This window comes from Canis lupus, chromosome 18 (assembly GCF_011100685.1).
Source record: "Canis lupus familiaris isolate Mischka breed German Shepherd chromosome 18, alternate assembly UU_Cfam_GSD_1.0, whole genome shotgun sequence".
Lineage (NCBI taxonomy): Eukaryota > Metazoa > Chordata > Mammalia > Carnivora > Canidae > Canis > Canis lupus.
Genome location: NC_049239.1, coordinates 9,375,685 through 9,400,927, shown reverse-complemented (window position 1 = coordinate 9,400,927; position 25,243 = coordinate 9,375,685). Strand labels below are relative to the sequence as shown.

General features: G+C 40.5%; 1 protein-coding gene and 1 long non-coding RNA gene across 3 annotated transcripts in view; one reads left to right on the top strand and one right to left on the bottom strand.

The window, feature by feature from the left end:
* The window catches only part of SUGCT (succinyl-CoA:glutarate-CoA transferase), a 714,309-nt gene that overhangs the window by 475,876 nt on the left and 213,190 nt on the right, over nt 1–25,243 (top strand). The gene's annotated exons all lie outside the window — the stretch shown is intronic.
* LOC111090873 lies at nt 1,231–25,216 on the bottom strand. The gene is made up of 5 exons (XR_005373116.1): nt 24,755–25,216; nt 16,542–16,668; nt 15,443–15,528; nt 13,164–13,336; nt 1,231–3,029 (listed from the first exon to the last, which is right to left on the bottom strand). It is a non-coding gene; the product is annotated as an uncharacterized LOC111090873 (long non-coding RNA).

Sequence of the window (25,243 nt, the reverse complement as noted above, 5' to 3'; positions counted from 1 at the left end):
ATATAGCTAATTTACAACTTTCCTGTATGGTTCCTGAAAGTTCCTTTTTCATTTTTTTTTTTTTTAAGTGGGAAAAATGAGCACTAGATTTTAAATCTTCTTTATACACTCTAGGCAATACTTAAACATTTAACTCTTAGCAATTTGTGTTTTTAATGGAATAGGGTTTTCCTTTTGGGTCATTTTCATAGAGTAACTTTGGTTGTCCAAACATACTCTGAAATACGTTGGGGATTATGGTTTCAACACATGTAAGCCTAAGGCCAAAGTATGAGTAACACAAGATATTTTGTTACATTTCGTGAACAAACCACTGTTTTGTGGTATAATACAAAACATAGCTAAGTAGTTTAGATCACTATCAGGCATTACAAGGTTAGGTTTTCAATTTATGTGATTACTCAAAGCTCATTAGAAGTATATTCTCTAGCTCTAGGGAACATAGCCTAGAAAATTGTGGTTTCCCTTGTGAAAATGGTATATTTTTAGTTCATTTATTATGTTTTTAGTTTATCTCAATTATATCCCTTTGTACTTCTAGTACAATAGTCGAATTCACAAATAAACTTACAAAGTCTACTTACCAAGGAGCCAAAATGGGTAAAAAAAAAAAAAAAAAAAAAAGGAAAAAGAAAAGAAAATCCATTATTTTTATTTATTAACTTAAACTCTGTCTTCAGAATGTTGCAAAGTTTCTCTCAATGGATTTGCTATTCCAAATTCTTCTCTTTAGATGATACCAACTGTGATGTAGTAGATTTCCAAGTTCTAGTTCTGGCTCTCACATACACTAGAAAGAAAGTTTGACTTTTTGATTTTTCAGTTTCCACACTTAGCAAATGGGCCTACTATCATGTGTCCTCCTATGAGAGAGTTGTTCTGATGTATGTTAGGAATAACATGGGCTTCCCAACCACACATATATGGGGAAAGTATTCTTGCTGGCTCTGTGATCTTGAGTGAATTTTTGAATCTCTTTGAGCCTTGATATCTTATTTGTAAAACAGTGATAATGGTAGTGTCTACTTAATAGGATTATTGTGGAGATCAAATTAGATAATATATGTAAGTACCAGAGACCAGGGTGATATATATGGGGTAGTTTCTCACTGCATGTTAAATTCTTTCCCTTCTTCCTTATAATATACGTACTATTATTATTTTACTCTTTTATAAACTTTATTTTATTTATATATGAATCCTTCTAAAATGGCATTTAAGACCCTTAGTAAAAAATATAAGAATAATAACCATGGCTTATGATTATATACCCAATACTTGAGAAATTAGGGCTAATTTGATCCAGCACATTTACTGATCTTTTGCCATGCATAGTACATTGGACCAGTGGAGGAGAACTGATCTCTTTCTAAATTCTTAGTGAGTCCACATTTCAAAACTGGGAAGATTTTTGTTTTATTCAGCTTTTGTTTTATTTTTAGCAAAACAAGAATGCATTATTGGCAATATAAGGGCTGTTACTTGGTGATAATCATTTCCTTGGATTAAAATAGGAACATTGATCATATTTTAAAAACTGAAATTCAACTGTTTGTAGAGACTCTCCTTCTAGAGTCTAGAGGTCTTTCTTTGGGAAAGGCTGCAGAATATTGATCTCAAAGAGACACGTGGAAGGAAACATTTTCCCAGCATGCATCTGTGTGAGACTTTAGTACACATACATTCATTGAAATAGTCCAACCTGTAAATTTTGAAGTAATCATTTTAATGTGGTTGCATATCTTCAGTCCCTTTAACTCCATTCTTAGAGACCTTTCCTTTATTTGCTTTGACCATCAGGAGGCTAAAAAAGTGAATCTGTGACCGATTATATTCACCTGTGATACTTCAGCTTGGGTCTTATTTTTCTTGGCCCTCATTTTTAGAATTTGTTTTTTTATTAGTTAACTCATAAGCTTTGTTGAGTAGGAGGAGTGTTAACATAATAAATAGATAGATACATGCATGCATAAGAAAAAAGAAATCTAGTTAAACCTTTTGTTAGAAGATATCTAGTTCCCAAATGGGCCAGACATTACCCGTCTTAAAAAGAAAAATGGATCAACTTACATCTCTTCTGCTCCCTTTTGGAAAATGCAAATCCCAAACTGAGTGTTTGGAAATGGGGCATTCTTAGAAGAGACCAGAAAATCCCTGTGATTCTGGATTTCCCTTGGGATCAGAGTGCTGGTTTGAACAATAATCCTGATTTTTAGCAGCTTATTATATGTGGTTCCGCTTTGCGCCAAGGAGCTTTATTTGTGCTTATAACTTCAAATTCCGACCATCAACCTCCATGTTGCCCATGTCAGTTTAAGATTAATCATGGTAATTCTCAAGGCCACTGAGTGCATGTAAGCATTTCCATCTGAATCGACACTCCTCCTCTAATCTAGAATCTAGGCTGGGGCGGCAGGGGCGGCAGGGGCGGCAGGGGAGGCAGGGGAGGCTGGGGAGGCTGGAGAAGCTGGAGAAGGAAGTTGACTTTGGGAAAGGACAATCATTTCAGACGTTTTTCCTGAGCACGGTTGGTTCTAGGAGCGCGAGGCTTGACTTCCCAGTATTAATAGTACAAGCGGGCACTTTCATGTATCCTTGCTGTACATTCCTGGCTCATACATTTTTATAGTCAGGATACATCAGATTTAGTAATAAAACTCCAGAACGAAGATATGCTTTGAGGTGTAATTCCTTTTCCAACACAGAAAAATGAAAAGGTCGTGAAGCTATAAACATTCTCCTGTTCAAGGAAAACAAGTTAGCATCAGTAAATTCAGTCTTCCTTAGAGTGCTGTTTGGGTGCCCATATTGCATCATGAGGGTCAGGAATGACTTAGGAAATTTTCCATGTAAGGTTGCCCATGGTGAGATGATCGCAAGAGGACTCAAACACCCTAGGTGTCCTTATAACAAACTTTAGGAAATAAGAGTTCTTGGGCCTTTGTGTGGAGCGCTGGTTTTCTTTTCGATCAGATGCTATCCCTACATCACATGTGCTCCGTTGTTTTGTTTTTCTTGGGGCTGCACTTCTGGGAAGGAAACAAAATTACAAGATATACTGAGTTATATAGTAGAATTGCATTACTACTACTATAGCTTTTTTTTTTTTTTTTTTTACTATCTGCCCAGCTTTTCTCTAAGTACATTGCATAGATTATCTCACTTAAATATCACAATCCTAGAAGGCAAGCATTATCATTATCTTTATTTTACAGGTGAGAAAACTAAGGCACAGACAGGGTAAGCCACTTGCCCAAGGTCACACAGCTATTAAATAGTAAAGCTCATTTTCTGATCTGGGCAGCCTGTGTGCAGAGATGCTACTTTTAAACCACTATCACGGAGCTGCCTCCTTAGTCATTTATTATTGTTAATATTTTATACATTCACATTGCATTAAAGCATTGTTAGAAACCTAGATTACCCCTCCCCCTTTTAAAAACAATATGCCCCAGATTTGTAGCAGCATCTCTGTGATGCCATTTGGATGATGATTAAGATCATACTGATGTGTTACGATGTCTAAGCATATGTGTATCATACGTCTGATAACTAGCATTTACCAATACGCTTTGTCAGGCATTGTTCCAAGTTCTTTACCAGCATTAAAACATTTAATCCGACTCTTACTTAGAACTTCTATTGTCATTAAAGATAATAACTACCTACTTTACAGAATTAAGTATGTTAATGTATGCAATGTGTTTGGAATGCATGGCATAGAGTAAATGCTCAATAAATGCTAGCTGTCATCCGTATGTAACAGATGGGAACTCTGGGGTGAGATACTTGCTCACAGGCACACAGCTGGTTAGATGCAGAGTGGGCTCTGAACTGAGGCCGTCAGGCTCCAGAGCCCAAGCTCACCTACCACACAAGCAAGAAAAATCATACTTCTATGAATTCTACTTTTGTTTTTACTTGCACTGATAGCCAATCAGAACTGAAGCTTTTATTTTACTAATGAGAAGCAGTAGTGTATGAGGAGTGAGAGGACGAGATCTAGAGTCCGCCTGTCTAGATGGAAAGATCATCTCCATCCCTTGATAGCTGTGCCACCTTGGGAAATTTACCTAAACTCTCATTGCCTTGGGTTTCTTATCTCTACAGTGGGGATAATTATTCTCTCAGGGGCTTGCTGTGAAGATTAAATGAGAAAAACCTGTCTAAAGCTCTTATGGTAGGTCATAAAATATGGTAGTATTCGAATAAGAGTATTATGGGTATTCAAAATAAACTTACATTTGCATTTCACAAGTAGACTTTGAATTTTCAAGTCACAGATAAAATCCCAGGAGCCCGATTCAATGAATACTGTCTTAGACTGCAAGCCAGAGAGTGGGCTGTAACGAAGAGGGCTTGAGGAGGAACAGGATGAGCTGCTTACACAGCTGGAGGGGCTAGTGGGGCACTGGCTGGAAAATGCCAGAATGATCCAAATTGCTACATTGATTATGGGCACTTAGAAACTGTGTTTAGACAATTTATTCTCTGGTTATATGGGGAGTCAAAATTCACTTGGCCTCGGTTATGACTACTTTCCAGACCTAAGATAGGAGGATGAGACTAAGAGCATATACAATGACTTTCTTCCACATCTTTGATTCCTTTAGTCTTGGACAAGAAGCTAAGTGGTACAACCTTCCTGCAGCAGTCAGCATGCACATTTGTTGTTACCTCCCAGTCTTACCATACACCCAGCATTTCTAGATAACAGTCATGGGTGCTGTGGCTTATACTTTTGATTTTTATTAATTTTTAATTTGTTTCTGTTGGATTTTGGATGTCTTATCTATGCTAATTCATACGCTTAAGATTTTTTTTTTTTTCCAGTCCTTGCTCTCTGAAAGCCTACTGTTTCCTACAGGGAATAGTTCTGGGAGGGGGGAAACTGATAAATAAAAAAGCATAAACAAACCCAAGGCAGTGTTTGTTTCAAAACCCACTCCATTATCCAGTTGACTTTGAGGGATGTTGCTTCATTTTTCTTGCTTTCTTTTAATTTTGTTGAGTTCTGCATTCAAGACGACAACACGTTCCCGTGTGGCTACAGCCTACTTCCCCAGTCTGTTTACAATGGCAGTTCAGAGAATATTAATAGATGCTCTGCTAAAAGCGTGTACTGCTTCACATTAGTTTGGGACACACTGGCTTGTGTAGCACAACTAGGCTTCTTCTCTGCTGAGCTCCTTGCTAGCCCAGTGTACTCCTCCATTGCTAGGAGGAGACTATCATGTGTTTATTTTGCTGTGGCATCTTTGTTTCTTGCAGCATCTTAGAGCTGGTGTTTGAGGACCATGCTCTGAGAAATGCTAATTTATAGGGTGGTCATTTTTATAGGTGGACATAGTTAGAGAAAGATTCCAGAACTTAATGGTACTTGTGCTATTATTTTTTAGGGTTCAAATAAATGCCATACCACAGCTTATTAAAAATATGATAATCTTGAATTCAGAAGTTACTAGAGTGTTTTCCCCAATATTGAACTTAATAAAAAGAGGAAAATGACAGAAAAGAAAAACATAATTAATTTAAAAACACACTCTAATTCTCTAACAAATCCTGAAGCCACCAGAAATTGAATCTAACAGGATTCGTATTCTATCTGCAGACAGAACATTGAGAGACACCTGGGGTACTGCAAGCCCCTCAACCATCAAAGATGTTCTTGCATTTCTTCTTCCTCTTCCTTCTCTTCCTCTTTGTTCTTCTTCTATGTATGCAAGACCGTACAATACAGATTAACAAACCACTGATAATTTTTTATAATAGCGATTGAAACAAAAATATTTCTGGAACACCCCCAGGGACCCAGAAAACCATTTTTTTTCCTGAATCCCCCAATCCCAGGACAGTAAATGGGATGATCTATTGCAATATTTTAATTCACAACCTTTAATTCTTAGGTGGAAAGAAATTAAATTTTTTGCTGTCATGAAAATAAGAAGATAATATGTCAGAAAATTCAAAGGTCTTGGTGATTTCGTTAAGTTCAGATCCCAACAGGCACTGGATCTGATACAGAGTAGCCACCTGACACATGTTTGTGGCATGAACTTCATCCTATGCTTTGGCTTCCCATCTGTTCACGGGAGAGGTACACAGAACACAGAACCTCTTCGGTTCCTTAGAGCGTGGACATATGGGCTCTGCAGTACTCTGTGGTTCCTAGATTGTCAGGGAACATACAAATGTCCTTTGGGAGCAAAGGCAAACAATATTCAGTTTGCTGTATATAATAAGAAGACCAAGTATGGGACGCCTGAGTGGCTCAGCAGTTGAGCGTCTGCATTTGGCTCAGGGCATGATCCCAGGATCCTGAGATCGAGTCCCATGTCGAGTCCCACTCCCTGCATGGAGCCTGCTTCTCCCTCTGCCTGTGTCTCTGCCCTTCTGTGTGTCTCTCATGAATAAATAAATAAAATCTTTAAAAAAAAAAAAGACCAAGTACAAGCCTTATTTTCAAAATTAAGTCTCCTTGCATTGGCTTTCTCCTATTCATTGTATATGACACCCTTTCAAACATGAAGCCATGAGCCCTCTTTTCTGCGCAGAAAGTAAAGCAGATTGTTATTGCTCTAAGAAGAGTCAGTCTGCTCTAAGTCTTTTTTTTTTTTAATTTTTTTATTTATTTATGATAGTCACAGAGAGAGAGAGAGAGAGGCAGAGACACAGGCAGAGGGAGAAGCAGGCTCCATGCACCGGGAGCCCGACGTGGGACTCGATCCTGGGTCTCCAGGATCGCGCCCTGGGCCAAAGGCAGGCCCAAACTGCTGCGCCACCCAGGGATCCCCAGTCTGCTCTAAGTCTTGAAAGTTATCCACCATTTAAAATGTTTGATATATCATTAGCACTTAATTAACTTTTGGAAACAGGAACAGTTACCTTTCCCTCCAAGGCCTCTTTTGTATATTTTTTATTTCAGGATGACTATTAAAATGTCAAAAATATAATAAATACATAACTGCAAAGTGAATGCCTACTATTTACTGAATGCCTACTATGTACCAGACACTACACAATACGTTTGCAGATTTATATGTACGATCTTCCTTATTCTTCAAAGAAACCTGAGAACTAGTTATGAGAAATTCGTTTTGAGAAAATCAGGGCTCAAGATCAGATGATTTGTGCAAGATCCAAGAGCTAGTAAATGATGGAATAGGACAAACGCAGTTGTCTTCAGAGAAAGTGAAAAGTATTTGGGGAATAAGTAGTCCATTTCAAGCGTGTGGTGGACTCTGTAACTGTGGGATTAGTGGGAAAGGGGAAGATTGTGAAGGTGGCAGTGGGCTAAGGGTCTTTAGGGTCCCCGAGCAAGGGTCTTACGTCGAAGTGGGGTGTGATCCCCTTTTCTATCTTGCACCCCGAGGACAGCTTAAACCTTAAGAGGTATTCCATTCCAAATGGTTGTGGGCTTGGGGACAGCATATTTATCAGGATATCTTTCTTTGTTTAATGTTGGTTGTCATGGCAAAGTCTAGGTTTTTCCATTTTCAGATAAATGCATGAGATATTCAATAAAGTTTGCAGTTCAAATATGAAAAGGATATCTTTAGTGGATTCAAGGTCAGGAATAGTTAAGATTGTTCTTCATGCCATGCTACAAAGCAAATGAATATTATGTCTTTTTTGTTAACTACTACTTTATTTTTCACCTTTGTTTTACTTCTTGCTTAATGTTTGAGAAAAAAAAAAAACATCCTACTGTTTTGAAGAGCTCATTCCTAAAGACTGGGGTTATGTCTTTAAAAGATGGATGAGCACCATTTTAATGTCTAACAGAACACCTTTGTCATACAGGGACTTAATGAATGCTCTTGGATGATCAAGGGTAGATGAAAGCATTGGGAGGCCATCTAGTCCGAGGCTTTGAATAAGATCTCCTCCAAGGTTTCTGTTGGGCTTGAAGCTTTATGCTTTCATGCTATCTGAAGTTTGCCCATGAAATGTGTGCTTTTGACATATTTTTAAAAGAAGAAGTTTTGATTCTCACAGTAGAAGAGCTCAGATGTCCAGTAAAATTCTGATATAAATTTAACTGGTTGAATTTCTTTTTAAAAAATTATTATTTAATAATAATACTAGGGAAGAAATAATAGTCAACTAATACTGACCTTTTCAAGGAAAAAAAGAAACTTAATTACTTAAAACAAGTCACTGTAGATCCTTACTAAGGATACCATGTATAAAAATAACCCCTAGTGGTATTAGAGTTAAATTTCCAAATCTGAGAAGATTTAAATCAAAACATCTCAGAGATTTTTTCTTCAGATCATTGTCTATAAGTTGATTCTAAATATTGAAAAACCAATAACCACATACATATTTCCAATAGAAAACAATGTCTGTGCTTTCTTGATGGTTTCAGTGACATGCCCCCTGTGCTACTAAAAAAAAAAAAAAAAGTAAATTCTTATTTCTTACAGTTTACCAAGTTTTGAAAATCATGTCTTACTTCAGATTTTTCATAAGTATTCCATCAGATTATCTCAAATATTTTTCTTCCTGTTTTTAGTTGCCTTGTATATACTCAAGACAAAAAATATATTTCTACTTTATTATACCTTTGCTCTGTAATCACATTGTATATTTCTTGTAATCCATTTAATTATTTTTCTAGAAGCCATTCTTGGAGATTTCCACTGATTTCCATGTTCTAATTTTGACCAATTGTTTTCTAGGCCTGTTGCAAAGCTAACATCCCAAGAAGTATTTTCAAAGAACTCTTGAATTGCTTTCAACATTATATACCAATGATGTCTTTCCTTTTAGTCTTTTTATTCCTACTCAGAGTACTACTTGACATCTCCTCTTAGATGTCTAATAAACATCTCAAATTTAATTGATCTTCCCTCTAGACCTGCTCTGCCCACAGTTTTCTTCCTCTCTGCTTGTGGTGGCTCCATGCTTCAAGTTGCTCAGGCCAAAAAATCCTGAAACCACACTTGACTCTTTCTCTTGCACTCTGCATCCAATCCAACAGGAAATTCTTTAGCTTTCCTGCCAAAATATGTCAGAATCTAGCCAGACCTCTGCTGTGACCATGTGCATCGTTGAAGTGGTAGCCATGCTGCTCTCTCAGAATTGCACGTGACCAAATGATTTTGTTACCATTAATAAACTGGAACACTTAGGCAGAGACAGCTAGCTTAGTAACATGTCTTGATTCATTCTGTTTTGAAACCCTCCCCTTTCTTCCCCTCCCCTCCAAAAATACAAAACAAAACAAAAACAAAAACAAAACAAAACAAAAAAAACCATTTGGTGGCATTTGGTAGCTATTTTAAAATAATTTAGGGATTATCAAATAGTCGGGAACAGAAGTAATTGTTGAGTTCACGTCATCAATTAATTGTGTAGTGACTTAGGGTTTATAAAGCACTTCATGTTATTATATCATTGGATCTTCATAGTCTTTCTAGGTAGCTGTTTTTATCACTGTTTTGCAGATGGAGACACTGAGGTTTTGGAGTCTAAATGATTTGATCTCAACCCGCTAACGGTGATGACATCAGAATTGAAGTCCAATTTTTGTGTTTCTAACTCTCTCGTGCTTTCTTGTTGTTGTGCTTCTGTCTTCTGGGAGGCATAATTACGATCAGTGGTCTGAACTCAGACATTTTCACTGAGCAAAAGATGGACACCCTCATAAGTGGAGCTGTCCAACACTAGGCTGTGTCCCAGGGCTGGCTGGTTTTCTCTCTGTGGTGGTGTTTCGGTGGAGGTGGACCCCCGCGCCCCACCCCCTGGAAGCCCTGCTACCTCCACCACCTCTCCCACACTGGGCAGGAATACCATGGGAATCCCACATTGGTTAGGTAGCTTTTTGGGATGCCTCCCACATATCTTTTAAGGGATGAAATTCTCTTATTTATAAAGGCCTACGAGCATGCCTGCTTCTATAGAAACCCATACATCAGAGATAGTGCCAGGCCTCTTGTATTCTCATTTTAATAGAACTGTTTTTTATTAAATTATTGAATCTACTAAATTATTAGTCATGATTGCTTCTGCCTTCTCTATTAACTCTTTAATATTTAGTATCTTTTTTTTGTCCATCCTAGAGTAGGCCAGTATATCCATAATGAAAGTTAACCAAGTTCCCTGACAAATAGTTGAAAAATATATTCTGTATTTCATGTGATATGAAATGATATTCATCTATTCATTTTTCTTCATTTATAGTAAAACATTTTGTATCAAAACCTAGATGAAGCAAATCATTTTGACACTTCTATTATTTATTGTTTTTGTGTTGACTGGTTCTTACACATTAGAGATAAATGACCTTTCCATCGGGTTCCAATTCATGACTTCCGTTTTGAATTTCTTTTAAGATTTATTTATTTATTCATGAGAGACACAGAGAGAGAAGCAGAGACATAGGCAGAGGGAGAAGCAGGCTCCTTACGGGAGCCTGATGTGGGACTTGATCCTGGATCCTGGGATCACGCTCTGAGCCGAAGGCAGACGCTCAACAGCTGAGCCACCCAGGCATCCCCTGTTTTGAAATGTTTGATGGATATGAGAACATATTTTTATGACATAGGTTTTAGAGTCTGATAAGAAAGATTTATTTTATTTCTACGATCAAGATGAAGTAATTCTTACCTCTTATTTCAGATTTTGTCAGCCAGGCAAAGCATTTTTAAAATTCCTTTCCCAGGGGGGATCTCTGAGTGGCTCAGCAGTTTAGCACCTGCCTTTGGCCCAGGGCATGGTCCTGGAGTCTCGGGATCAAGTCTCACATCAGGCTTCCTGCATGGAGCCTGCTTCTCCCTCTGCCTGTGTCTCTACCTCTCTCTCTCTCTCTGTCTCTCATGAATAAATAAATAAAATCTTAAAAAAAAATTCCTTTCCATCAGGTTTATTTGTGATGTATCACCAGGCTAATGATTGGTTTAAGGTCAATGTTGGAGACCTGCCTTTATCTCCAACTAGCTCTCTTCTCCTTGGGCATCAGCACATATGGACACCATAGGCTCATCTTTCAGAATGGAGAGATGCTTTTCTCCCTTCCCTTTCATTCATAGTCATGAGTTGCAGGTATTGCAGACACTAGCTTGATGTGTAACTTTTGTCCTAAAAGCTGAACATTAGAGTATTTTGGAGAGTAACAAGTTAAAGACATCTGAATGATTTTAGCCAATGTGGGGTACAGATGAAAGAAAACAAGAGGAAAACCTTGATGCTGAAGTTGAGGTCTAGGTAGAATGACTTTTATTTATTGGATTAAAACATTTGGTTTTGGAAAAAAAAAAAAGGAAGTCTTAAATGAAGAAGGGAGGTTCCATGTCAAAAGAATGATGGTATTTCTTATTAGTAGACTTGTCACACTTTATATGATTTTTTTTCTTGCTATGTTACTTCCAATTCAGCTTTCAGAGTTGTTCACAAAGAGTTTGTACTTTTGATTGTAAGTTTACACACTAACAATGGGATAATTTGAAGCCCTTCCTCTATATTTTACTATTCAATGAATGAAAAAAGAATCTGACTTCTACAAATTGTTTGGTACTCTCAGGATAGAGACGTGGCCAGTGTCCAATTCCCATACTCATATGATCACAGGAATGGTGCAGTGAGTGAATATACCACTCTCTGAATAAGGCTGGCCAGGATTCAAGCCATGGTGTGCGGGAGCCATGGCCATAGCTAAGATGTCACTGTGCCCATCCCTTCCCAACTCTGTGCTCCGTGACATCTCCTTGGCAGCTTGAAATTCCTTGCTGGGAGTATTTATACCATGGGAACCGGCAAATATTACAAATCAGAACTCTTCCCTGACCCCAAAGAGCTGGTTGGTAAACATTTACCAGTGCAACCCTGGTTTGACGAGCTCAACTTATGTGACTTTGTTCAAGGTATTTGACCTCTCTGAGCCTCATTTTCCATCTCTGTAGAGTGTGGGAAGCTGGTATCTACTTCACGAAATTTTGGAAAAATTTACACGAGATAACTGAGATGGCATGAAACTTAATTAATGGCTGTACTAATGATGTTAATGACAGAAATAATAATTTCAAAGACAAATAGATAATTGGTATTAATTTACAGGGCTGCCTTAGTGTTAGCTAAGTAGCAAGAGAAGCAAGATTGCAAAATACTGGGAGAAATTTGTATTTTTAGGTGGACATAGTCTCGGTGAGCTCTTTCTCTTATCGGTCTTTAAACTTTTTTGATTTAATTCAGCATCTATTTTCAGTATACATCATATGGCAAACCACTATGGTAAATAGAGTGAGGAGTGTGTTTTGTATTTTGCAGTCTGTTTCCTTTTGCTATTCTGAAACAGTAAAACAGTTCTAGAAGTAAGCACCAACAATTTATCATGTGTTTTTGTTCATCCTATCTTCTAAGACATTTTTAATATATTTATTTATTTATATATATAATACATATTCTATACATTTTTGTTATTCTGTTTATTATCATAGTAGTTTGGGAAATAAATGGGAAGCAAGAAATCGAAGATACACAAAGAAGTTGGCAATTATAGCCTTGATGCTTTCTCCCTATTGTAATAGAAAGAACGCTGTGAACAGGGAGCTTTTCCATGTTTGTTACTTTGTTGTTGTTATTTTTTCCCTATCTTTCTCCTTGTAAGGATCAGTGATAAAAATTGGTGAGTGTGGATACTCTTAGTGTCAGCTGGAGATGCTAGGCTGCAGTTTGCTTTCTTGCTTGTAGTTTGAGAGGACAGAGGCTCAAGGGTGGAGTGGGTGAAAATAGATACCTAAAGAGAAGGGACTAGGGGCCTTTGCCTACCCAGCAAAGAACAGGGGAGGCTGGTCTTGGCCTGTGAGCCAGCCTTGAGGCTGTTTAGAAGGGGTTGTGAGGGAGGTTTCCTAACATATGGAGCAGTTGGAGAAATTTGGAGATAAAAGGAAGAAGAGTGTTTCAATAGCTTGAGGAGAAGGTAACAAGCAAGGAAAAATCAGAGATGCAGGATGTGAAATGAAATGATGGAACTTTCCATCTTAATGTAGACCATCTGGTCATCTTATCTTTAAAGCAGTGATTTTTCAGACATTTTTCATCTTATATCACAATGACCATATGTCCCAGATTTCCTAGATTGGGCCAGATGTCAAATATTTTCACCATTGTTAGATCATTGGTCCCTAATCAGGATTGGAAAATATGATCACTATTCTTACCTCTTCCTCTCCCAACTTCTGTTTACCTTTATCACATTCAGTATCCAGGTAGTTAACAGCCATCTCTAAGCAGCTGTCCAAAGCAGTGGTTCCCAGATCCGACTGTGTATCTGAATCATCTGGGACATTTGTTAAAATACTGGTTTCTTGGTACCTGCTCCACCTTTATAGACCTGCAAATTTAGATACATTAAGATCTGGAAGATATTCAGATGTCTGTCTATATTTTTAACAAATATCTTATGTGGTCATGGGGCCGCTGGCCTTTGGATAGGCTTTTAGAACCTGTGGACCTATCAAGACTATTCCCACCTTCCTTCCTCTGAGCATTGCAGAGCCTCTTACAACAGGATTTCTCTCACAGAGGGTCCTTTGACTTCTGGAATCTTTGAACACCTGAAATTTTAATACTAAATTTCGTTGTATGGGCCCATAAGCAATTTCCCAGGAGAGGACCACAGCTTTAATCAAGTTCTCAATGGAATTAATGGCCAAGAAAGGTTGCAGACTCAGGAGTACGAGATCACTCAGAAGATAGAAGGCATTTTTTCCTAATGATCTCAGACTTAACTGCCCTCATGTTTTGTTTCGCTTTGTTTTGTTCGTAATTAACCATATCTAATTACTGATCTAATAGGAGTCTCTTTCCTAGGTTTAAGGAAAACACACACACACACATACACACACACACACACACACACACACACACCAACGACTTATTCTAAAACAATGATTCTTCTTGCAGACCAGTATTAATTTACCAGCCAATAACATTTCTGTGTGTGTGTGTGTGTGTGTGTGTGTGTGTGTGTGTGTGTGTTGAGGGTGATGGTTTGTTGGGTGGGGTGATCTGATCACCTAATTTAACCTCCTCGTTTCCTGGGCTATCCCTGCTCAGCCCTCCTTTGCTTACTGCTTTCCCTGTGTATCCATTGAAACAGGTTATAGATTTGTGATCCAGTGAAATCCTGTCTGTTTTAAACTTTGGGGTTAATGCTCTCCAGCTGTGTTGCCTCAGCTCTGGGGAGACTTCTTCCTTGACAAGCATTTGTGGTTTAAGGAGCCAAGCAATAGACTAGAAATTCAGGGGTATGAGTTCTAACTCCGGGTCTGCCCTGACACAGCGTGTGACCTTGGGCAATTCATTTGATCTCTGTCCAAACTCTCTGATGCTTGATAACAGGATTTTCTAGAAGTCTCCCTGCCAATAAAGACATATGGAACCACTCCTTGGTTCCACAAGGGAAGGCTACACTTCATTATCCTTCAGGCTTTTAACTCTCTTTCTCCATTTGCCCGCTTTCCCATGCCAGGGACTCCTGAGTCTTACTGTGAATCTTTTCCCAAGTCTTAGAAACTACTTTCTTATTCTTCTTTCCAAAAATGCGTCAGCCATGCTACTCTATTTCAGTCCACCCCAGGATTCCAAACTTTGTCCCTGGTTGCATACCCCACAAAACGAAATTGCCCAGGTTGCCACAGAACAGTGTGGATTGTGCAGAACAGGACTCCTCCATGGATTTCACGTGGCTACTGTACATATGAGAGAGCTGAGTTTCTCTCTCATCTCCTCCACTCTACAAAGTACAATTTATTGCTTTATGAGCCTCTACAAATCATTTTTATACTCCCTCTACTTTTTAACATCTCCTTTTATAGAAAATGATTAAGTTAATAAATTTTATTAAAAGCAATACAATTCCAAGAATTTTTTTTTTTGGAGAAAATATGCACTATTTCAGCTTTTGGACTTTGTTCGGAGATCATTTACTCTGATAATATGTGTCTTTTAAGTTTTGGGAACACACACACACATATTCCAGTGTGTAATCAAGAGTTTTGCAGGGTGGCAGAGGAGAAAACAATGTTCTGTAAGGAACTTTTAGATTCCTGATAATGCTTCTCCTTTTAGAATACAGCTGGGGCAGTAGAATTGTGAGGATTTCTCTCTTACTAGTATCTTGCTCTGCCTCCTGCTCAGGATGCCGTGTCCTTCTTGACATTGGGTTTTGATGTTACAGTCACTCTATGTCTGCTGATGATAATTAAAGGTCCTGGGACCGAAATCCTAAAAAGAGTCAGCGTGTGATTTGAGGGAAATCAATCAAATGGATTTGAGTTCCCCAAGGAGTGGAGTAACTTTCTTGTGTGCATTAAGTCAGACACCGTCTGACTTGGAGTGGTGATGGTGGTTGCTCCTCTGGGATGGAGAACCTTCCTTCCCCTGGATGCCCCCCTCACTCTCTACTCGGTCTGAGGCTGCCCCCAGAGCCCCTCACCTTGACATGTCTCTCCAGTGGATTCCTTCTTCTGTGGCCCATCCTCCTTTCACTCTCCGCCAAGACCTCTTGGGGTAGCTGCCCACCTGGAAACAATTTGATAATCTAATATCTACATATACTTTCACTGCCAAGGAAGCATATGAAAGTAACAATACTAGTTGCATTATTTACTGTGTGCTAAGACGTTTCACAATGCTTTCCATGGAACTTTGATGCAGTCATTACAATAATCCTGTGAGGTCTTTTTTCCACCCATGACCTATATGCAGAGCACAAAAACATTCAGGTGATTGGCCTAGACTCACCCAGTGAGTAAAGGCAATCTGATTGGAGACTGGGTGCATTTAAATGATGTGCTCCATCTTGTGTATTTCCTTATCTCTTATTTCTCTGTTTTTTAAGTCAACTCTTCGCCCACTGTGAGGCTCAAACTCATGACCCTGAGATCAAGAAGCGCATGCTCAATGGACTTGAGCCAGCTAGGCGCCCCTTGATGTGCTCCAGCTCTGAAAAAAAAGCCAGATGCACTCTTACCTGGGGCTTTAAAACTGTGATGGGGAGCCCCCAGGCACAAGAAGAGCTGCGCTGAGGGAGACAAGAATTTGGCCAGGGGAAGAAGCAGGTGGACAGGGCTCTGTCCCTCCTCCTGCTCCTCTCTCTCTCTCTCTCTCTCTCTCTCTCAGGCACACACACACACACACACACACCACATGTGCACACACACGAAGCTGAGCAGATATTCTTTTATCTGTTTTCACAATGGACTTCCAAGTAATATTTCCTTTGAAGAGTCTCTCTGTGAAATACAAACAAGCTTTGAAAATGACTGCTTCCTACCATCCCACTTATCACAGGGCAGTCTTATCTTTTCCCCCCGATCTGGAAATGCTAACATAACTCAGATGGTAGCTGAGGTCACCCTCTTCTCTGAGGTTGCCCTGTCCTTGGAGATCTAAATAAAATTGTCTCTAGCACCCATTTCCTATCTCGGGCAAGGTTCCAATGCCATCCCCCAGATTGGGGCAGGCTCTTGAACCTGCAACCTATTTGCATGGGCAGTGTTTCCCCGGGAACTCTTGACCTCCCTGCATCCTACCTCCGTCAGCTGCCTTCTCCTCTGTGTTCCTCTTTGACCTGGAGGGGAGCTCAGTCCTTTTTCCTGGACTTGCCCTCCCACTTCATCCTCAGTTCACTCCCACAAGGAACTGTTCTGTCGTGAAGACCTGCAGGCCACAGGGGAGGGTACATATCCCAGCAAAACATTTAAATGGAATATTAAGCATCCTTGTTCTTAAACCAAGTTAAGTCACTTTGCCACCAGGAATTTTTAATTAACTGCATTCATGTGCACAGCGGGTCCGGGGCTTCTCACTCCCGGTTACGGTTTTCCTTCCACCCTCTTCGAATGAGCACGAAGCAACAGGGAGAGGGAGTCTACCTAAGGAAAAGAGGGCGAGAGGAACCCTGCCCTCCCTCCCGCTCCCTCCTCCCCAACCCTCACCACTCCATCGCTTCTCTTTCCCTCCTCCCTTCCACTTTCCCTTTCCCCTCCCTCCTCCCTTCCCCTCCCTCTCCTCCCCCTCCTCCTCCTCTTTGCCATCACTCAATTCAAAATTCCTCTACATTTCCTTAACTAGGTTTTCTTTCCTGCCTCTTGTTCACCATGTCTCCCAGAATCTCCCCTTTTCCACCCCAAGCAACGAGCATCAGGGTATTTTTGTAGACAAAGACAGTTTTCTCTCTAGAGAAACTGTGGCGCAGGCAGTGGAGAGGGTCTCCCCAAGCTCCATGAACACAGGGTAGCCCTCCTGGAGGTAGGGAGCCAGCGGATTTGCAAGCCCATACCAGAGGCTACTTCAGCCCTTATTTACTGAAGCAGAGTCAAGGGGCCTTGCATAAAGGGTGGGTGAGCAACCTGTTTCCTGAGCGCTTAGTATGGAGTCCTCAATTAGTAAGCAGATGCTCAGCATCAGGCACTGTGCGAGGCACCTCGCAATTTTTATATAATTGAAACCTCATGCTCCGTGAAGTACGTATTTCTGTTTCCTCTTAACCAAGGACAGGGGAAGCAGCGTGCCCCAAGTCTCCCGGCTGGAAGCTAGAGCCCCCTGCAGTGGGCCCTGCACCCATGTCCCATGCTCTTAACTATAGCCCTACGCTGTTCAACCACCTAGCGGTCAAAAGAATACTTCTTTTCCTAAATGTCTCAGTCCACCTTCTGGCATCCTTTGCTCCCCACGGGAAGTTCCTCAGACTCCATGTCTTTTTCCTGCCTCCTGAGAGACTCTGAGGGATGCAACTATTTTCGGCTCCCTTCTGGGAATATGTGCTTTTTCCAGTATACGGCAAAGAACTGAGCTTATCTGCAAGTCATGTTAACTGTATATTTAGATATCTGTATCTCTAAATGAAATGTGCTAAGTAAACTTTTTTTTTTTTTTTTTAAACAATAATGACAGAGCTCATGGGGAAAGGGCCCAGACAGTCATGGGCCTAAATCCTGGTTTTACATCTTCTTGTGTATCCCATGGCAAGTTGCTAATCTTCCCGTAGCTTCCATTTCTGTGTCACATGCACAGTAATACCTACTTCCCTGCTGTAGTGCTTGATCCTCAGGATATGCTTAATAAATGGTTAAAAATGCTTAATTCTTCTCTTTCCTTTTATAGTTCTAGCAGAAATTCTCCTATCGGCATATGCACTCAATATTTGCTCAAAATACCAAGTGATTTCAACATTGAAAGTTGAAGGAAGGTGATAGGGGAACCTATTCTATTTTTTCAGTTTTCCTTTGTAGGCACCTTGTTCTTATAAAAAAAAAGGGTAAAAATAGAGGTATTTCTAAATGCTGACAAGAGGAGGCCTGTTATCCAGCTCCTACTTTGGTGAAGACTGAAAGGCATGCAGACAAGAAGATCGAGGTAAAAGTGAGACCACGAAGTGAGACCACCTTTGCGGGGCTGGCTCGCAGGACAGCCCTCAGACTGTGTGAAGGAGTTGAGGATGGTTTTCACATCCTCACACGTGAGGCCTGTGCTCATTCGAATATAGTGGTTTACTGACTATTTGGGATTTTTATGTGATCAACATTTACTATGTTGAGTGATTTTATTTCCAGATTTACTGTATATTAAATATGTTATTTAATGGGCTCATTCAAATGCAAGGTGCTCACCACAGCTGAGTTGAGTGACTAGAACCAATCCAAGGACTTGACAACGATCTTCTCTCAATAACCTTTAGCACAAAATATCTACACTGCACTTGTCTAGAACCACTGATGAGGCAGATATGATTCAGTCATCAGACTCTGCCATTTAATTATTCTTCTCATATTTGTGGTTCCTGTCAGGTGAGACCAGCTGCTTCAGGCCTGCTGGCTGGGGCCGGCACACCCAACGGGTGTTGGTGTCTTGAATGCAGAAATTTTGTCTGGCAGCAAATCCTGCTCCAGCTTAACATCCATAACTACAAGCTAAAAGGGAACCTATGCCCAAGAGAGTGTGCATTCTCCCTTCAGGTTCTAAATGACCTCTGAGAATGAACAATAGGAGCAAAAAATTTGAAATCTGATCTCCGTGTATGCACACTTGCTACATTGGCTCTCAAACCTTGCTCCCCATCATGACTGCCAGATTCCTAGATGCCACCCCTTAGAGGTTTTGATTTGGTTACCTCAGGATGGAATCCAAAAATCTTGACTTTTCAAAAGCGTCTTTCTTTTTTTTTGGCTTTTTATTTCAATTCCAATATAGTTAACGTACAGTGTTATGTCAGTTTCAAGTGTACGACCCAATGATTCACCAAGTGTATATATTACTCAGTGCTCATCATGATGAAGGGTATTCTTAATCCCTATCACCTATTCTTCTTGAGTATTTCTGTAGAGAGAGTGCTTCTCTTTCAGTTAACTACATTACAGACAATCAGTACATGCACATAGCTGCTTCTGCTCCTTTTCTACCTCTGAAGTACCTCTATCCTTCCGCCTTTTCCTCCTTCCTGTCCAATCCCATGTTGTTTCTTTATAAAAGTTGTGTTATGAATATTGTTGCGTTTCCATGGGCTCTGAAGTGGAAGAAGGAACTGCCATGATAATCCACATAGATCACTCTTAGGCAGGGATCTCAGTAAGTCTGATTTGCCTAAGCAATGACTGGATTCTTGTCCAAAGCTCTCCTTACTCTGCTTGTCTCTCTTGGTCGGGGAGGAGTCCAGTGCAGGTAACAGAATTGATGGCAGAGCCTTAACTGTCCTCCTAGAAGCCTGTCACCACCTCTGCAGGGAAACTGATGATAAAGAAGCTATTGCTGCCAGAGTTCTGCTTCCTCTGCTGCCCCAGGAAAGCAACAGTGGCTACTAAGCCAGGAAGGGCCTAATTCGGGAACAACACAATCTCTGGCAGAAAGTGGGATGCTCTACACTCTGCTTCGCTCTCCATGTGACTCACTATTTGAAATCAGAATTTCATGTAAGTTCCTCTGATTGGTGGAAACTAAGTCTTGCCTGAAACCCTAGTTACAAGAGTGTCTTGGAGTTGTTGTGTTTTTTTTTTTTTTCCCCCAAATTTTAACTCTCCAATCTCTTGCTAACTAGAAGGGAGCTAGAATAGATCTTGGACCAATATATTCCCAGCATCTGCTAATTCCCTTGCAGCTTGAATGTTTTCACTTCATTTTATTATATTTTCAGAAGTGTCATCATTTAAAAGTTAATTTGGGTCCTAAAATTCTGCGAATACTTTATTATAGTCATTGTTTCTGTGAGGGGGGAAAAACATTTCCAAGATCAAAAAAACATTCTTATCAATATATTTTTAGATTGAAGCTCTTTATAATATGAAGACTGCCTTTTTGGAGAAGCTTTCTTGTTACATATATGTAAATGCATATGTGTAGGTGTCTATGTGTATGTGTGTTCTATTAATGCAAATGACCTTGACCTAGTACATATGCTGTCATTATTATTGACAATCATAATGATCAACTGGAAGCCCTGCCAAATTCTGAAGTGCCATAATAATTATAGTGGATAGCATTTACTGAGCACTAACTTTGTACCATGAACCATGCTATATGTGTCCTTATATTTAAATTCTTAAAATTCTGAGTTAGGTATCATTATTATCATCCCATTTTACCAAAAAAGAAACAGAGACCAAGAACTTAAGTAATTTGCCAAAGATCCATAGCTGGTAAGTGGCACAGCCAGGACTCAAATCTAGTATTCAAATCATCCAACAAAATTCATATTAGTATAATTTTAGTATAGGTGTTTTATTTTAATCTAATACCAGATGGCATAATTTGTTCTTTCTCCATCTTTCTGCCTCTTCGCTGCTGTTGCGTGTATGTGTGTGAGTTCAGTTTTGGACATGTTAAATTTGAGGTCCTACCCGGGGAGGTGGGGGCATTCTTTCATCTTCTCATCTTTGCTTAGAATGAAATTTAAGATAAAAAGTTTATTCATCTACAGTTCCAAAAGAAATACTAACCCACATTTGTCCAACTGGTAAGCAGGAAAGGAGAATGTATAGGTTCACAGCTCATCAGAAAGTAGAACACTTGTGATACTTCACCATCTGGTGGTCAGAAACTCAAGGGAGCCATCTGGGCACTAACTAAGCAAAGACCATGTTATTGAGGTACCTTCTTCCTTAGCTGAGAATTCTGTTATAACTTGGCCATTAGCCAGTTCTGAGGACGGCTGGCTTGCTGTCATGTGCAAGTAGAATTCTCAGTTCATGCTCTAATCCGTGCAGATCTTAGCGGGTATGCCAGTCGTGTGCATTCCTGCACTCCACGGTTCCTGATCCTGCACTTCTCCACTGCAAACCATTCCCACTGCGGCCGTCATGACCCTTCAGTCATATCAAATCATATTTCACACTCTCGACCACTTGCCCTTTCTGAATTCTATCCCCCCATGACATCTGGAAGTGCACACCCCCTTCTGGTTTTCCTTCTGCCCTTTTAGTCTCCCTTCTCAGGTACCTCCTTAAAAGTTCTTCTTGTTTTGTTGGTCCTTAAAATTGAGTTATTTATCAGGGTCCCGTTCTTGGCCTTTTGGGTTCAATGGGGAGCTCTCAGCAAGTCTTAGTAGTTTCTAACTCCTAACTTCATCCCCAAGGAAGAAGGATGATTAAGTGGGATTAAGGGCAGTGACATTTATTAGATCCAGGTGCAGGGGATTCTCTCTCTCTCTATATATATATCTCTTGATTATTACCTTATATAGTCCTTCTCTTCCTCCCATGAAACTGGGAGTGATGTGGATTTGGGGGGCCATTACTACTAGGGAAATACCTTATCCCAAGAATTCTTCGATGCCTGGATAAGATGGTTTCTACCATAGACCATGGGAAAGGTACCTACTTTGTCTTCTTGTTTACTTCAGTCTACTTTGCCTTTGACACAGTTTCCCTTGACATTGGAGTGGTCACATACAGAAGACTGAGACTTGTGTTTCATCTTAGGGCAAATGCACTGAACAGCCGTCTCAGCCTATTTTAAAGGTTCTAGATCCTTTGTATCCTATCCATCTCTGGCATTAGAGTATGGGTGGTCCAGCCTCACACACCAGGCCACTTTCCATAGTGGTGAAGGTGCTGTGGTAAAGCATATGCTTTGACCTGGTCATAGTTCTTGACTCTGAGTTTGTATTTCCTTGGGGGAATTTGTGATGGGCGTTTGAGGGTGAAGGGTAGAACTTGGGAATTCTATGGCAAGACAAAGTTTGGGGTTCTGGTTTTTTAATATCTATTAATAGATTTCCATCATAGTCATGGCTAATAAGAATTACTTCTCACCCTATATATCCTTCTTTTGCTTCTAAATAGAACTCAGCTACCTTTGTACATACTCGCTTTTCCAACATTCTTATCTTTAGTTGAATTGTCTCTATTATATACCAGACACATGTAGTCCTCCATCATCTGGAAATTCTTCCTTGGACACCCCACAGGATCTTAAACATGTCTCAACTAAACTCAGATCTTTTCTTCTCTCACCCCCTAAATTTGCCCCTCCTCTTCTGGCTCAGCAGGAGCAGGCACTTTAGTCAGAAACAAGCCTAGGTATCTCTTAGCCCCCACATCCAATCTGTCATTAAGTTAGAGAGAACGTGGATGGTAGCTCCATTGGATCTGCCCTCTCTTCTTCACTCCTGCTTCCACTGCCTTCTTTAGGCCATCATTTCTCATATGTTTTATCACAGTCCTAAGAGGTCTCCCTCTCCCCATCACTACCTTACAGCCTCCAGGTATACATGGGATAGAGGCATCTGCTTTCAATCTTTCAGAACAAGACCCAAAGCCCCCATCTTTCTCCCCTGTAATTATCTCTGTCCTCTCACTGCCTGTGCTGTGCTCACCTGCACAGCATCCAGTCCCAAAGTATGTGCTTTCCACCTGTTTTGCAGGAAAAAGGGGACTCAGCCACTGCAGCCAGGCCGCTACTCCCTCTGCCCCTACTGTCCTCACCCTGAGGGTACTGCTGCTCAGGAACCTCTTTTCTTCCTGGCCTCTCTCCTTGGGACTTGTTCCTTCCATATCATCATTTAGCACCTTTTGCTTTTCTCTGTTATAGTCCTGCCTCATCATATGATAATTTTCCATGTACTCACCTGTTTACTCATCTTCTATGAATCTGTGATATCCTTAAGATGTGGAGCTAGGCCTTTTTCAGGTTTACCTAAGCCTGGTAAAGTAGGGGACCATACAGCCTGACACTAAGCATACTTTGTGTCATTTAAATCAATGAATGATATATTTTTCCAGAAAAAGGACTTGTGTGCCATCCCTCAGAGATTTGTATTATCTAAACATTTTAGCTCATCATTTGGAATCAAGAAGTCTCTTATATAGAGAATAAGTAATGAACCAAGAGCAGAGAGAAAATTCTCTCTCCCTAAGCATCATTAGAGTAGTTGGAGAGAGCGTCACAGAGGAAAACCTTTGAGGATAGCCTTAAAGGTAGACTCAATATGCCAGAGACACAAGAAGCAGAGGGACTTTCAAGTTATGGCTATCAAGATGATGTTTGCGGGCTGGTGCCTGACTGGTTCAGTCAGTAGGGCATGTGACTCTTGATCTCAGGGTCTTGAGTTCAAGTCCCACGTAGGACATGGAGCCTACCTAGAAAAAAAAAAAGTGATGTTTGTGGACCTACACCTAATCCTGTGTGGCTAGAATAGGGAGTAGGAGTGTCACAGGAGGAGGGGGTCAATTTTGAAGGGCCTTGGGAGGGAGAGTATGTCATCTGAGGGCACAGAGTCTTTTAGTGACTAATTTGAGAACTGAGTTATTTGAGAATGAGCCAGGAAAAGTATTGTTCAAAATTAGTATCAGGGGGCACCTGGGTGGTTCAGTCGGTTGAGCGTCTGCCTTCAGCTCAGGTCATCATCTCAGTGTCCCCGGATCAAGCCCCATATGGGACTCCTTGATCAGTGGGGAGTCTCCCTCTCCCTCTGTCCCTCCCATGCTTGTGCGCACACGTGCATGCTCTTTCTCTCTCAAATAAAGAAATAAATAGAATCTTAAAAAAAAATTAGTGATCAGAGTTAAAGGTGGCCTCATCCATCAGATTACATATCATGAACTATCAATCTTGTGAATCTGCATTATATATTTTATCCAAATGTAAAATTTGCATTACATAGTAAATATCAAGGGACGAAAATATCCATGACCCTTTTCAAAGATCTGTCAACCCCCAACCAGAGCTCCATTTGTAACCTGCAGAGTTAGAATAGAAAGCTATGGTTTACAAAGGAACATCTCCATTTTTGAGGCCAGTTTCAGTGAGGGGAAGACAAACCCAGCACTTCAGAGGAAGGAAGGTTCCAGGGGCGGCCTGCTTCTATTTCTCCTGACTTCTGCCCTCGTGCTTCTTTTTTTTTTTTTAAGACTTTATTTTATTTATTTATTTATTTATTTATTTATTTATTTATTTATTTATTCTTGAGAGACAGAGAGGCAGAGACAGAAGCACAGGGAGAAGCAGGCCTCCTGCAGGGAGCCCAATGCAGGACTCTATCCCAGGACCCTGGGATCATGCCCTGAGGTGAAGGCAGACGTTCAACCCCTGAGCCACTCAGGGTCCTCTGACCTCCTTATTCTTGGTAGAAGCCTGCACTTAGCCATCGAATGTCCCCTACTTCCTGCATCAGTTAGTGTCCTTCACTCTGCTTGCCATCACTTCTCCCCCTTCCTCTGTGCCATCAGGACACTGCTTCTCTGTAACGGCCACCTCACTCCACCTGCCATTCCACTCGGCCCAAACCCAGAGTTGTCTGACACCAGCCACCTACCTGTCGGGTCACATGGAAGGAGGAAGGCCCTGTCCTGCTCCAGGTCGGCTCCCAGGAAGCAAGGAAGTAGATCCTATCCTCATTTCTCTCCTGCTTCTTCAATTCACACTAAAAATGCCTTCTAGATTTATATTGGCCATCTTGTAATATTAATCTAGCTTCATGAACACTGTAACTCTGTGCTCTGAGTGCATCCATTAAAAAACAAAATCTCAGATCGGATAAAAAAAGCCTTCTCTCCTGGTCATCGCTGCTTGGCCCAATATCTGAGAACCGTGATGCTATTTCCTAGGAAAGAATAAGCACAAAACAAGGACAAGCAGCCACTAGAAAGAGCAGACCTCGGATTGCAACATCATTTGTGGTTAAAAAGGTTTTGCACGTGCACACTGGTAACATGGGGACCTACCCTGGGACTTCAGGGCTGTCTTTCTCTTGTTCTCGCTTCCTCTCTTAAACGGAGACGAGGGCCCTCGTGACCCGATCGCG